Source organism: Montipora foliosa, unplaced genomic scaffold (genome assembly GCF_036669935.1).
Source record: "Montipora foliosa isolate CH-2021 unplaced genomic scaffold, ASM3666993v2 scaffold_457, whole genome shotgun sequence".
NCBI lineage: Eukaryota > Metazoa > Cnidaria > Anthozoa > Scleractinia > Acroporidae > Montipora > Montipora foliosa.
In genome coordinates, this window is record NW_027179764.1 from 145,001 (window position 1) to 157,851 (window position 12,851).

At 37.7% G+C, this 12,851-nt stretch overlaps 1 protein-coding gene and 1 long non-coding RNA gene across 7 annotated transcripts in view; one reads left to right on the forward strand and one right to left on the reverse strand.

Moving 5' to 3' along the window:
• Positions 1-7,140, forward strand: part of LOC137989374 (lactadherin-like) — a 34,603-nt gene extending 27,463 nt beyond the window's left edge. For 2 of the 6 annotated variants that reach the window (XM_068835191.1, XM_068835193.1), the window contains 6 exons: positions 1,249-1,326; positions 1,784-1,836; positions 3,445-3,522; positions 5,079-5,268; positions 5,590-5,683; positions 6,139-7,140. The gene's annotated coding sequence lies outside the window, so the exon portion shown is untranslated. The remainder of the gene's footprint in view (positions 1-1,248; positions 1,327-1,783; positions 1,837-3,444; positions 3,523-5,078; positions 5,269-5,589; positions 5,684-6,138) is intronic. The other 4 variants (XM_068835196.1, XM_068835192.1, XM_068835194.1 and 1 more) reach the window with 4 other exon arrangements.
• Positions 7,141-7,318: 178 nt separating this feature from the next.
• On the reverse strand, positions 7,319-8,853 carry LOC137989376 (uncharacterized). Its single transcript, XR_011120877.1, has 2 exons — positions 8,762-8,853; positions 7,319-8,411 (listed from the first exon to the last, which is right to left on the reverse strand). It is a non-coding gene; the product is annotated as an uncharacterized lncRNA (long non-coding RNA).
• Between the last annotated feature and the right edge of the window lie 3,998 nt (positions 8,854-12,851).

Genomic DNA, 12,851 nt, shown 5'->3' on the forward strand with positions numbered 1-12,851 from the left:
ACGAAGAATGTTCGGCACCTTTCCTTCATTTATTGTGGCAATCAGTCAAAAAAATAAGGAACATACTGAAGGTGCGAAAGGGACATCTTAGTTTGTTTTTCCAAATTAAGAGAATTTCCGACTTGAATTGGAGTTTTTGTGGGGAATATACGCTAACTCCTAGAGACACTGGAGACTAGCTGAGGTCCACATTTTAAAGCCACATTTTTTGATGTTTAGTTTGTAAAAACTTTGCGCGCAATACAGTTCCACTATGGTCGTCATCCAACATTATCATTTGCTTGTTTTCACAAAATTGTTCTAAATGTTGTGTTTTTTATCGTAAAATTGGACTCGATCCCATGACGTCGGAATAGAGTTGGCTGGCAACTTCCTGTACCACTCTGACTTTAGTACAAACTGTTTGTAAGAAAAGTCAGACATTAAGATCGAAAACAACACGAACAAACAAGCAAATGAGAATATTGCGTGACTGCGTGACAACCATCATAGAACTGTGATTCTGTTGTTTTTTTTTTTTTACGAAGTAAACGTTACAGCGCCATTTTTTAAAGTGTGGAGCTGAGCGAGACCCCAGTGTCTCCAGCACTTGCATACTGTTCCATAATTTCCAATTTCAGCAATTTCTCAAATTGCTGTTACACCCTTTTTACAATTAGGGAGGGTAGGCTAAGTGCTAGGGTTACCGTAGCAAGAGGGTTACTTTAGTTGGCTAGCACTTACACATTTCTTCTTCTTGATCAACGTGTTTACAAGGCAGCTATGGTTACCCTGGCGCTAGGGTAGCCCTGTCTGAGTGCTAGGGTTATCCTACCTGCCTTTAAAAAGGGCCGTAATTCCGAAAAAGAGAAAAACAAACTCCACGTTTCACAAAGACAAGGTCAGGTGCTCTGAAAAAGAAACTTGGATTTTAAAACACAAGAAAACGAAGTACCATTTGAGAAAACAAAAAACCATGATGATGTCCCTTAAGAGCTTTCATACCTTCGGTAAGTTCCTTAATTGTTTTTTTACTAATTTCTACCCTAAATGAAGGACAGATGCCAGTCATTCGAAAATAACAGTACAGCAGAATAGCGACAAAAATTCAAACAAAAAAAAGATAGGGAAAAAAAAGGACCCCGGGCCCGCGTTTTGGCTACAACCAACAAATATCCGGACGGTAAAGAGCTCTAATATAGTCTCACTACCCTCCGGTAAGAAGATTTGATCTGAACTTTTCTCCTTTTTTGTTGTTATTTTGTACAGGAAACGCCTCATTGTCTCCTTGCAGTACGCTCTTATATTCATCTACAACCCAACGACCAAACACGTCCCTGGCATCGAGTAAGTATTTCATCTTTTACATTTTAAACCGTGGTGTACAGTCATGTATTTGAACAAAGGAAATCCTAATTTTAAGCATGGAAGCTCAGTGTTGATTATTAAAAAAGCCGAGTTATTAGCCATCACTAGTTGCAGTTGCGTGTTAGCTTCAAGGAAAGGGAAAGAGTGCCTAATATTAAGTGCAAATGAAACAGCACAACAAAATACAGTAAGTTCTTGCTGTCCACATTGCAGTTTTGCAGGGACGTTGGAGAGAAATGTTTCTGTTTTCTTCTTGACAACGGGAAAAAGTTGTTTAACAAATATGATGGTAGCCAAAACGTGGGGCCAGGGTCGGGGTGTCTCGTTATTCTCTTGCACAAAGAATGCTCGGCACCTTTCCTTCATTTATTGTGGCAATCAGTCAAAAAAATAAGGAACATACTGAAGGTGCAAACGCCTCATTGTCTTCTTGCAGTACGCCCTTAGAATCATCTACAACCCAACGACCAAACACATCCCTGGCATCGAGTAAGTGTGTCATCTTTTACATTTTACACCGTGGTGTACAGTCATGTATTTGAACAAAGGAAATCCTAATTTTAAGCATGGAAAGCTCAGTGTTGATTATTAAAAAAGCCGAGTTATTAGCCATGGTTAGTTCCAGTTTCGTGTTAGCTTCAAAGAAAGGGAAAGAGTGCCTAATATTAAGTGCAAATGAAACAGCACAACAAAATACAGTAAGTTCTTGCTGTCCACATTGCAGTTTTGCAGGGACGTTGGACAGAAATGTTTCTGTTTTCTTCTTGACAACGGGAAAAAGTTGTTTAACAAATATGATGGTAGCCAAAACGTGGAGCCAGGGTCGGGGTGTCTCGTTATTCTCTTGCACAAAGAATGCTCGGCACCTTTCCTTCATTTATTGTGGCAATCAGTCAAAAAAATAAGGAACATACTGAAGGTGCAAAAGGGATATCTTATATGTATTTTTTTTTTGCTAAATTAAGAGAATTTCCGAATTGAATTGGAGTTTTTGTGGGGAATATATGGTAACTCCTAGAGACACTGGAGACTCGCGGAGCTCCACATTTTAAAACCACATTTTAATGTTTAGTTTGTAAAAACTTTGCACGCAATACAGTTCCACTATGGTCGTCATGCAACATTCTCATTTGCTTGTTTTCACAAAATTGTTCTAAATGTTGTTTTTTATCGTAAAATTGGATTCGATCCCATGACGTCGGAATAGAGTTGGCTGGCAACTTCCTGTACCACTCTGAAGGCAACTTCCTGTACCACTCAGACAACAAGATCGAAAACAACAGGAACAAACAAGGAAATGAGAATGTTGCGTGACTGCGTGACGACCATCGCAGAACTGTGATTCTGTTGTTTTATTTTTTTACGAAGGAAACATTACAGTGCCATGTTTTAAAGTGTGGAGCTGAGCGAGACCCCAGTGTCTCCAGAACTTGCATACTATTCCATAATTTCCAATTTCAGCAATTTCTCAAATTGCTGTTACACCCTTTTTACAATTAGGGAGGGTAGGCTAATTGCTAGGGTTACCGTAGCAAGAGGCTTACTTTAGTTGGCTAGCACTTACACATTTCTTCTTCTTTATCAACGTGTTTACAAGGCAGCTAGGGTTACCCTGGCGCTAGGGTAGCCCTGTCTGAGTGCTTGGGTTACCCTACCTGCCTTTAAACAGGGCCGTAATTTCGAAAAAGAGAAAAACAAACTCCACTTTTCACAAAGACAAGGTCAGGTGCTCGGAAAAAGAAACTTGGATTTTAAAACACAAGAAAACGAAGTACGATTTGAGAAAAGAAAAAACCATGATGTCCCTTAAGAGCTTTCATACCTTCGGTAGGTTCCTTAATTTTTTTTTACTACTGTAATTTTCACCCTAAATGAAGGACAGATGCCGGTCATTCGAAAATAACAGTACAGCAGAATAGCGACAAAAATTCAAACAAAAAAAAAAAAGGGGAGAAAAAAGGACCCCGGGCCCGCGTTTTGGCTACAACCAACAAATACATGTATCTGGACGGTAAAGAGCTCTAATATAGTCTCCCTACCCTCCGGTAGGAAGATTAGATCTGAACTTTTCTCCTTTTGTGTTCTTAATTTTTACAGGTAACGCCTCATTGTCTTCTTGCAGTACGCTCTTAGAATCATCTACAACCCAACGACCAAACACATCCCTGGCATCGAGTAAGTGTGTCATCTTTTACATTTTAAACCGTGGTGTACAATCATGTATTTGAACAAACTAAGGAAATCTTAATTTTAAGCATGGAAGCTCAGTGTTGATTATTAAAAAAGCCGAGTTATTAGCCATGGTTAGTTCCAGTTGCGTGTTAGCTTCAAAGAAAGGGAAAGAGTGCCTAATATTAACTGCAAATGAAACAGCACAACAAAATACAGTAAGTCCTTGCTGTCCACATTGCAGTTTTGCAGGGACGTTCGAGAGAAATGTTTGTGTTTTCTTCTTGACAACGGGAAAAAGTTGTTTAACAAATATGGTAGTAGCCAAAACGTGGGGCCATGGTCGGAGTGTCTCGTTATTCTCTTACACAAAGAATGTTCGGAACCTTTCCTTCATTTATTGTAGCAATCAGTCAAAAAAATAAGGAACATACTGAAGGTGCAAAAGGGACATCTTAGTTTGTTTTTCCAAATTAAGAGAATTTCTGACTTGAATTAGAGTTTTTGTGGGGAATATACGCTAACTCCTAGAGACACTGGAGACTCGCTGAGCTCCACATTTTAAAAGCACATTTTAATGTTTAGTTTGTAAAAACTTTGCGCGCAATACAGTTCCACTATGGTTGTCATGCAACATTCTCATTTGCTTGTTTTCACAAAATTGTTCTAAATGTTGTGTTTTTTATCGTAAAATTGGATTCGATCCCATGACGTCGGAATAGAGTTGGCTGGCAACTTCCTGTACCACTCTGACTTTAGTACAAACTGTTTGTAAGGAAAGTCAGACAACAAGATCGAAAACAACGGGAACAAACAAGCAAATGAGAATGTTGCGTGACTGCGTGACGACCATCTTAGAACTGTGATTCTGTTGTTTTTTTTTTACGAAGTAAACATTATAGTGCCATTTTTTAAAGTGTGGAGCCGAGCGAGACCCCAGTGTCTCCAGCACTTGCGTACTATTCCATAATTTCCAATTTCAGCAATTTCTCAAATTGCTGTTACACCCTTTTTACAATTAGGGAGGGTAGGCTAAGTGCTAGGGCTACCGTAGCAAGAGGGTTACTTTAGTTGGCTAGCACTTACACATTTCTGCTTCTTTATCAACGTGTTTTCAAGGCTGCTAGGGTTACCCTACCTGCCTTTAACCAGGGCCTTAATTTCGAAAAAGAGAAAAGCAAACTCCACTTTTCACAAAGACAAGGTCAGGTGCTCTGAAAAAGAAACTTGGATTTTAAAACACAAGAAAACGAAGTACGATTTGAGACAACAAAAAACCATGATGTCCCTTAAGAGCTTTCATACCTTCGGTAGGTTCCTCAATTGTTTTTTTACTGATTTCCACGCTAAATGAAGTACAGATGCCGGTCATTCAAAAATAACAGTACAGCAGAATAGCGACAAAAATTCAAACAAATGGGGAAAAAAAAGGACCCCGGGCCCGCGTTTTGGCTACAACCAACAAATATCCGGACGGTAAAGAGCTCTAATATAGTCTCACTACCCTCCGGTAAGAAGATTTGATCTGAACTTTTCTCCTTTTTTGTTGTTATTTTTTACAGGAAACGCCTCATTGTCTCCTTGCAGTACGCTCTTAGAATCATCTACAACCCAGGGACCAAACACGTCCCTGGCATCGAGTAATTTTTTGTAATGTGCTGCAGGCTTGGTGGAAGTCCTGATGATGCAAAGGAAGTCATGAATCATCAATTCTTTCACACAATTAATTGGGATGATATCTTTCATAAAAGGGTAAGAAACATTATAATCTCAAGTCTTTTGGATTAACTTGTTTGTTTTGGAAAAAATTCTGCAAGATTTTGTTGACAGAGAGAGTTTGTGCTAAATCTGCTAATTGCATTGTTAGGTTTGATAAAGCTTCTACAGTTAACATGTATGTGCTAATGATATTAAGTTTAACCACTTGATCTCTGGGAGTGAGGCGTAACAGATTTTACCTGTCTAACGCCAGATAATTTTACTTGTCAACGGGGGTATCTCAGGAAGTTTTAAGTTTATGGGAGTAGAAATTGCATTTACATTAATTTAGTGTACATTACTTTGCAAATAAAGCCTCCTTTTAAACCAGTGGTCAAGTCTGAAACAGATGTGTCCAACTTTGATGAAGACTTCACCAATGAGCCAGTTGATTTATCGCCACCAGAAGGTAAGTATTATTATTGTTCTTGTGTGAGATTCTCACACTGACTGTCATCTTAGGCCAATTTCAAGCAAAAAAGAAATATTTTAAAACAGTTTTTATGGTTGATCCATGTTTATTTTTTGATATCTTGCCAAGAATGCTGAAAGTAGCATTTCTGAGCTTCAAGATTTCAAAATTTTCTGGCGGAGAATTTCCCCAGAACACCCTACAAGTTAGTGTCTCCGGCGCTTGCTTGTTAGCTCCCCCTCCTCCCCCAATGCAAAATTCGTTCCGCCGTCCCTGGGTCAACTGGTGAAGGCAGGTTCATTTGCAAAGCTTGTAAGTTCTTGGTCTTAGAAATAAAAATAGAAGTGAATTGGCTTAGGGTAGTTAATTTTCATGTAAATTGGCCATTCTGAAACTACCATTTTATTAACTTATCAACATTAATCATGTCTCTTTAAAAATCTATTTTTTAGGCACCCTGACTGAAATTGCTGAGGAAGATGAAGCAAATTTTCAACAATTTTCTTGAAGACAAATTAATACAAGTTAACTAGGTTGTCTTGAAAAATTAAAAAAACCTCTTTATCATTACAACGATAATTAGGCTGTAAGGTTTGGTGGCAAAACATTTTGCTTCAAAGTATCACCAAACTGTCAGTTCACTTTGTAAAGTATTTTTTCTGGGAGCCTGTTTTGTTGCTGTATCTTAAATCTTTTGCACATTAGTTGGAAAATTGACTGCAACGACGTTTAATTTCAGTCCAATCTCACAGTGAATGGTAAAGAGTAAAAGCTATTACGGAAACTATTGCTCAGTGGCCTTCATTAAAAGGATGACTCTTCGTAAAATCAATACTCAGAACCACTGAGTTTTTGTGGAATCTCTGTATCGCGAAATGGGAAAGTGCTGCACAGTACATATAGCTTTTATTTCAATGGTCACACTTGCATCCATAGATTCAAAAGTTGAAATCAATATGTACTGAGAAATCAATGGATTCATGACTTGTGATAAACTGCTATAATTTGCACTTTCATGATAAAAAGAATAAGGTTGTGGGTATTTGCACAACATCCATTTGCTTCTGTGCAAGCTTGCACAAGTTATTCCCTAGGTGGTTAGATTATTTTGATATTTAATTGTTTTAGCCTCATCCCAAAGGTCTACTTTTTTAAAGGGAACCTCCAGTAAAACAACAAAAGAACTTCAAATCACAGAACATAATGTTTACAATATTAAAATTTTTCAAATGAAAGCGTTTATATCCGAAAAGACAAAAAGAACTTCAAAATACTTGTTTTGGCTTTCAAATTTCCTGGGCACGGCCATCTTGAATATTTGTGATGTGTCGTGCTTCCCTCTTGTTCCAGAACACGACACAACACGTCACAATTATTATTCAAGATGGCAGCAACCGCGGAATTTGAAAGCCAAAAACTAGCTTTTTTGAAATCCATTTGTTTTTTTCTGTGGAAGTTCCCTTTACAACACTGTGGAATAAGGACTTTTTGTGATGGATTTCAAGTGTTTCACAGGGGTTTTTGACTTTTTTTTGCCCAAAAATTCAAAAGAAATGCTTGCTACATACACTGTAGAACATAAAAGTGTGAATACACTGTACTATTATTAATTTTGTTTTATTGATTGGTAAATTTTTCAGTTGTTGAATAGGCAAATACTCTGAAATAAAGCTATGCTTTAGTTTAATAATTGTTTCTTCTACAAATTAAAAAGATAGAAGTAAATGTCAGGGACCTAGAACGTAATTATTAACCAGTACAATAGAGAAAACCGAAAAAGAAATGAGAGAGCCATTCACTGGAAGCTTGATTTAATGAAGGGCAAGGAATTTAGTTCACTGTATTAGGTATTGCTCTAGTTTCCATACATTCTTCTGGTTTAAGAGTAGTAAATCAAGGTTCCACTGTAAATCTTCCAAACTTAACTCTCAATGGCTGAAAGTTCATCCTTTGACATGCAATGCAACACAATTCATAACTTGTGTGACTGTACATAACAAGGAATTTTTTGTTTGCTATCGAGTTAGAATACTATACAATTTTATTTTTGTAATCAAAACTTTGAATAAAATAAACTTAACTATATTAGCTTGTACAAAGATGTTCTCTTCCTTTTGTTTGTGTTGAATTACTTATGCAAATTTTCCTGATAGTAATCCTTAGGCTCATACAAGTTATTTTCCATGAGCTTCTCTAATGCAAAAAATAGAGAAAAATCACATCTCTTTTGTTCAAGACACAAAAAACACTGTATACAGTATGTTGTACTCTTACGTTTATGTTGCCAAAATCCTAACGTTTCTCAACTAAAATAAAATACTAATATTGTGAATGTGTGGCAAAATTCATTACTTTTCCTTTGAAACAAAAAGGGAATAGCTTGCATGTAAACCATTCCTTACTTCTGGTTTTCTTCTTCAAAAATCAATATTCATTTTGACACTAAGCACCTCGACACTAAGATTTATTTAATAGCTTATAATTTGTCCTCCGTGTTTGTCATAAACTTCCCCAAATGTGTCTTCCATCCAAAGCTTTTTAAGCCAAGTGTGACCACAGGTCACTTACATGTCGCGGTAAGGCTGTGCAGTGTATTGCTGCTGTTATGATATCTGCTTTGGGATCAACACACAGTCTGATAAGGAAATGTTCACTTCTTCGATTTATTTAAACTGGATATGTCGCCAAAGCTTGCTGTAGCAGAACCACGTGGGGCTGCTCGTTGCTGAAAACAGAAATTGTCTAAACTCAAAAGTACTCAACATGACATACAAAATACAAAGTGCTACATTATAGTAGCATTGTTACCCAAACAAAAAACGTCAACCAATTTGGCTTCTATGTGGTATAGCATGTTGTGGTGCCCCAAGCAATCTGGCATGACAATCTTGCGTGACATTATATTCTTTGAGGTGAGGGGGGGATTTGCCTACTGCTCCACCCAGCCGAAATACCAACTCAACAACAACATGTCTCAATCGAGGGGAGAAATTCCTCCCTCTAAGAATATAATGTCACACCAGATTGCCTCACTCCAGGGGTACAGTTCTCTACTGGTAATTGAATATATCTTACTTGAGATTCATGAGGCTTCCATCCAATCATATAAAGTACAAAGAAGGTGGCTGGAATACCACCTCCTTCCAAACCATACATCTCTGAAAGGCAATAACAAGATGTCAGTTGAAAGCAATGATGATCAATGCAATACCAATACAACACCCTCAAGGAAAGATCATGGGTTGGTTGAAATTATCTGCTGCAAAAACGTTTTGTGTTTTCTGAATTAAAGTTTAGACCCCCTATCCTGGATCTACCCAGCACGGGTGCATAAGTGAATGGGTATAATAATAATAATTATAATAATAATAATAATAATAATAATAATAATAATAATAATAATAATAATAATAATAATTGACAAGTACCATTGTAAAGAGAGGATGCAGCAGTAATGGTATCTCTGTGCAGTACAGTCTTCCTGTTCCACGAAGCATTGTTTTCACCCATTCCTTTCAGGTCATGCATGAGCTCAAAAATGCTGGGGTATCCTATTGTTATTTCATCGTAATCCTAACAAATACAGGAAGTCAGTGTGATCAAAAAACAGATACAGCATTTAATCATTTTGTTCCTTCCATTGAATTGAAATTATAATATAAAATTGTAATTATACGTGTAATAAAGTGGCTAATGCCGTTAAACAGTGCTCAATACACTTTTAAGTGTAGAGCTTTGAATAAGAAGACAACGAAGAGACAAAATTCTCTGTTACTCCGAGTTTCGTGCTCACGCACTCATCAGACAGCGTGAGCACGAAACTCGGAGTAACAGAGAACTTTGTCTCTTCGTTATATCTTCTTAAAATTGTAATTATATTATTAAAAACAAATTGCGATTTTGAGACGGCAATACCACATTATATTGACGGCTAGTTGGGAGAAAATAGTAATGTCACAAAAATTCGCTGCTTCGAATTTTGTTATCTTGAATTTTCGTTTGGTTACCTCGAAAATTTGCTACTTCGAATTTTACTATCTCGAATTTTCGAGAAAGATCGTGAATTTTTCGCTTCAAACCATACGAAAAATCGTTCGAAAATTAGATGACTTTTCGCGGAAAATTCGCGAGAACAAAGGACGAATTTCGTTTGCATTACTTTTGCAATTTTACGGTGCCTGTTTTGGCACGCATCTGACCCGCAACACGCCATGCTAAACAAAAGGTTTGGAGTGTCTCAGTGTGCACAACAAAAGCCACCGTGACATCTATTGTGCTACTCATTAAATATGCGCATATACCGTGTTGTATGTCACGCTCAGCGTGCCGTGTCATGCACGCGTGCCCTTGTTATCACCTTTTTGTTGGTTTTCCCGTGGATGGTCACATTTCGTCTTTTACATTTTACACCATGGTGTACAATCATGTATTTGAACAAAGGAAATCCTAATTTTAAGCATGGAAGCTCAGTGTTGATTATTAAAAAAGCCGAGTTATTAGCCATCGTTAGTTCCAGTTGCGTGTTAGCTTCAAAGAAAGGGAAAGAGTACCTAATATTAAGTGCAAATGAAACAGCACAACAAAGTACAGTTAATCCTTGCTGTCCACATTGCAGTTTTGCAGGGACGTTGGAGAGAAATGTTTCTGTTTTCTTCTTGACAACGGGAAAAAGTTGTTTAACAAATATGGTAGTAGCCAAAACGTGGGGTCAGGGTCGGGGTGTCTCGTTATTCTCTGGCCCAAAGAATGTTCGGCACCTTTCCTTCATTTATTGTGGCAATCAGTCAAAAAAATAAGGAACATACTGAAGGTGCGAAAGGGACATCTTAGTTTGTTTTTCCAAATTAAGAGAATTTCCGACTTGAATTGGAGTTTTTGTGGGGAATATACGCTAACTCCTAGAGACACTGGAGACTCGCTGAGCTCCACATTTTAAAACCACATTTTAATGTTTAGTTTGTAAAAACTTTGCGCGCAATACAGTTCCACTATGGTCGTCATGCAACATTCTCGTTTGCCTGTTTCCGCAAAATTGTTTTAAATGTTGTGTTTTTTATCGAAGACTTGGATTCAATCCCTTGACGTCCGAATACAATTGGCTGGCAACTTCCTGTACCACTCTGACCGGGCCAACACTGGGTTGCTGTGGTAAAAATGCCCGAGAGAGAACGTTGTCTATTTTTCGATTCATACCGTCATCGTCCCATGGATTACCATCCGATATTATGGAGCAGTTTACGCTGGCGTCTTTATAACGTGAAAGATCATCAACAAGATTTTAGTACTGTGTGTGGTTTATTTTTTTAAAAAAATATTTTCTAGATCCGAACGATTAACCAAATTAGATTTCTCTGTATTAGATAAGTATTTAGACGAAGACGATGACAAAGCGAGGGATCATTTTGTACGTGATACGGTTCACGGGTGGTATCCAAAAATTTTAAATAACGAAAGACACGAGTACTTGTTATCATAGAAACTACCAAAAAATAGTAGGCATAGTAGTTTGTACGGTGGACTGACATGTTTTGAAAAACTAGCAAAATAAAGACTTCTTTTCGTTTTATAAAACAACGTTGTAAACGTAAGTGTTATCTTGAATGAGATTAAAGACTAGAACAAAAATGACGACTCATTCGAGTATTTTGTTTTCGTCACACGAAGTGAAAATGACGAAAAACCCTTAAAGTGCCAGGCGTGTGTAGTCCTACCCAGTATCTTAACGAGGTCAATATTTAAAATAGCGCATTCGAGTTCAAGAGACTTTCAAATCAAGAAAGATGGAACTTTTGGCCTATTAATCGCCATTTGATTGCATGAACCGAAGATTCTGCACGTACTAAGCGTACTAACTGAGTGCTCTCAAACTCAACCTATATACTAGTGTATGTACGTACTAAGCGTACGAACAACCGATGGAAAAACTCGCCCCAACAATCGCAATCATGAGCACTAGTAGTAGCGTACTAACTGAATAGTCTCAAACTCAACCTATATACTAGCTTACGTATGTACTAAGCATACAAACTACCGATGGAAAAACTCGCCCCAACAATCGCAATCATGAGCACTAGTACTAGCGTACTAACTGAATATTCTAAAACTCAACCTATATACTAGCGTAGGTATGTACTAAGCGTACGAACAACCGATGGAAAAATTCGCCCCAACAATCGCAATCATGAGCACTTGTACTAGGGTACTAACTGAATATTCTCAAACTCCACTTGTATACTGGCGTACGTATCTATTAAGCGTACGAACAACCGATGGAAAAATTCGTCCCAAAAATCGCAATCATGAGCACTAGTACTAGCGTACTAACTGAATAGTCTTAAACTCAACCTATATACTAGCGTACGTATGTAGTAAGCGTACGAACAACTGATGGAAAAATTCACCCCAAACAATTGCAATCATGAGCACTAGTACTAGCGTACTAACTGAATACTCTCAAACTCAACCTATATAATAGCGTATGTATGTACTAAGCGTATGAACAACGGATGGAAAAATTTCCCCCAAGAATCGCAATCATAAGCACTTGTACTAGCGTAGTAACTGAATATTCTCAAACTGAACCTATATACTAGCGTGGGTATGTACTAAGCGTACGAACAGGCGATGGAAAAATTTGCCCCAACAATCGCAATCATAAGCACTTGTACTAGCGTAGTAACTGAATAGTCTCAAACTCAACCTATATACTAGCGTACGTATGTACTAAGCGTATGAACAGCTGATGGAACAACCGATTGAAAAACTCGCCCCAACAGTTGCAATCATGAGCACTAGTACAAGCGTACTAACTAAATAGTCTCAAACTCAACCTATATACTAGGGTACGTATGTACTGAGCGTACGAACAACCGATGAAAAAATTCGCACCAACAATCCCAATCATGAGCACTTGTACTATTGTAGTAACTAAATAGTCTAAAACCCAACCTATATACAAGCATATGTATGTACTAAGCGTACGAACAGCTGATGGAAAAATTTGCGCCAACAATCGCAATCATAAGGACTTTTACTAGCGTACTAACTGAATAGTCTCAAACTCAACCTATATACTAGCGTACGTTTGTAATAAGCGTACGAACAACCGATGGAAAAACTCGCCCCAACAATCGCAATCATGAGCACTAGTACTAGCGTAGTACCT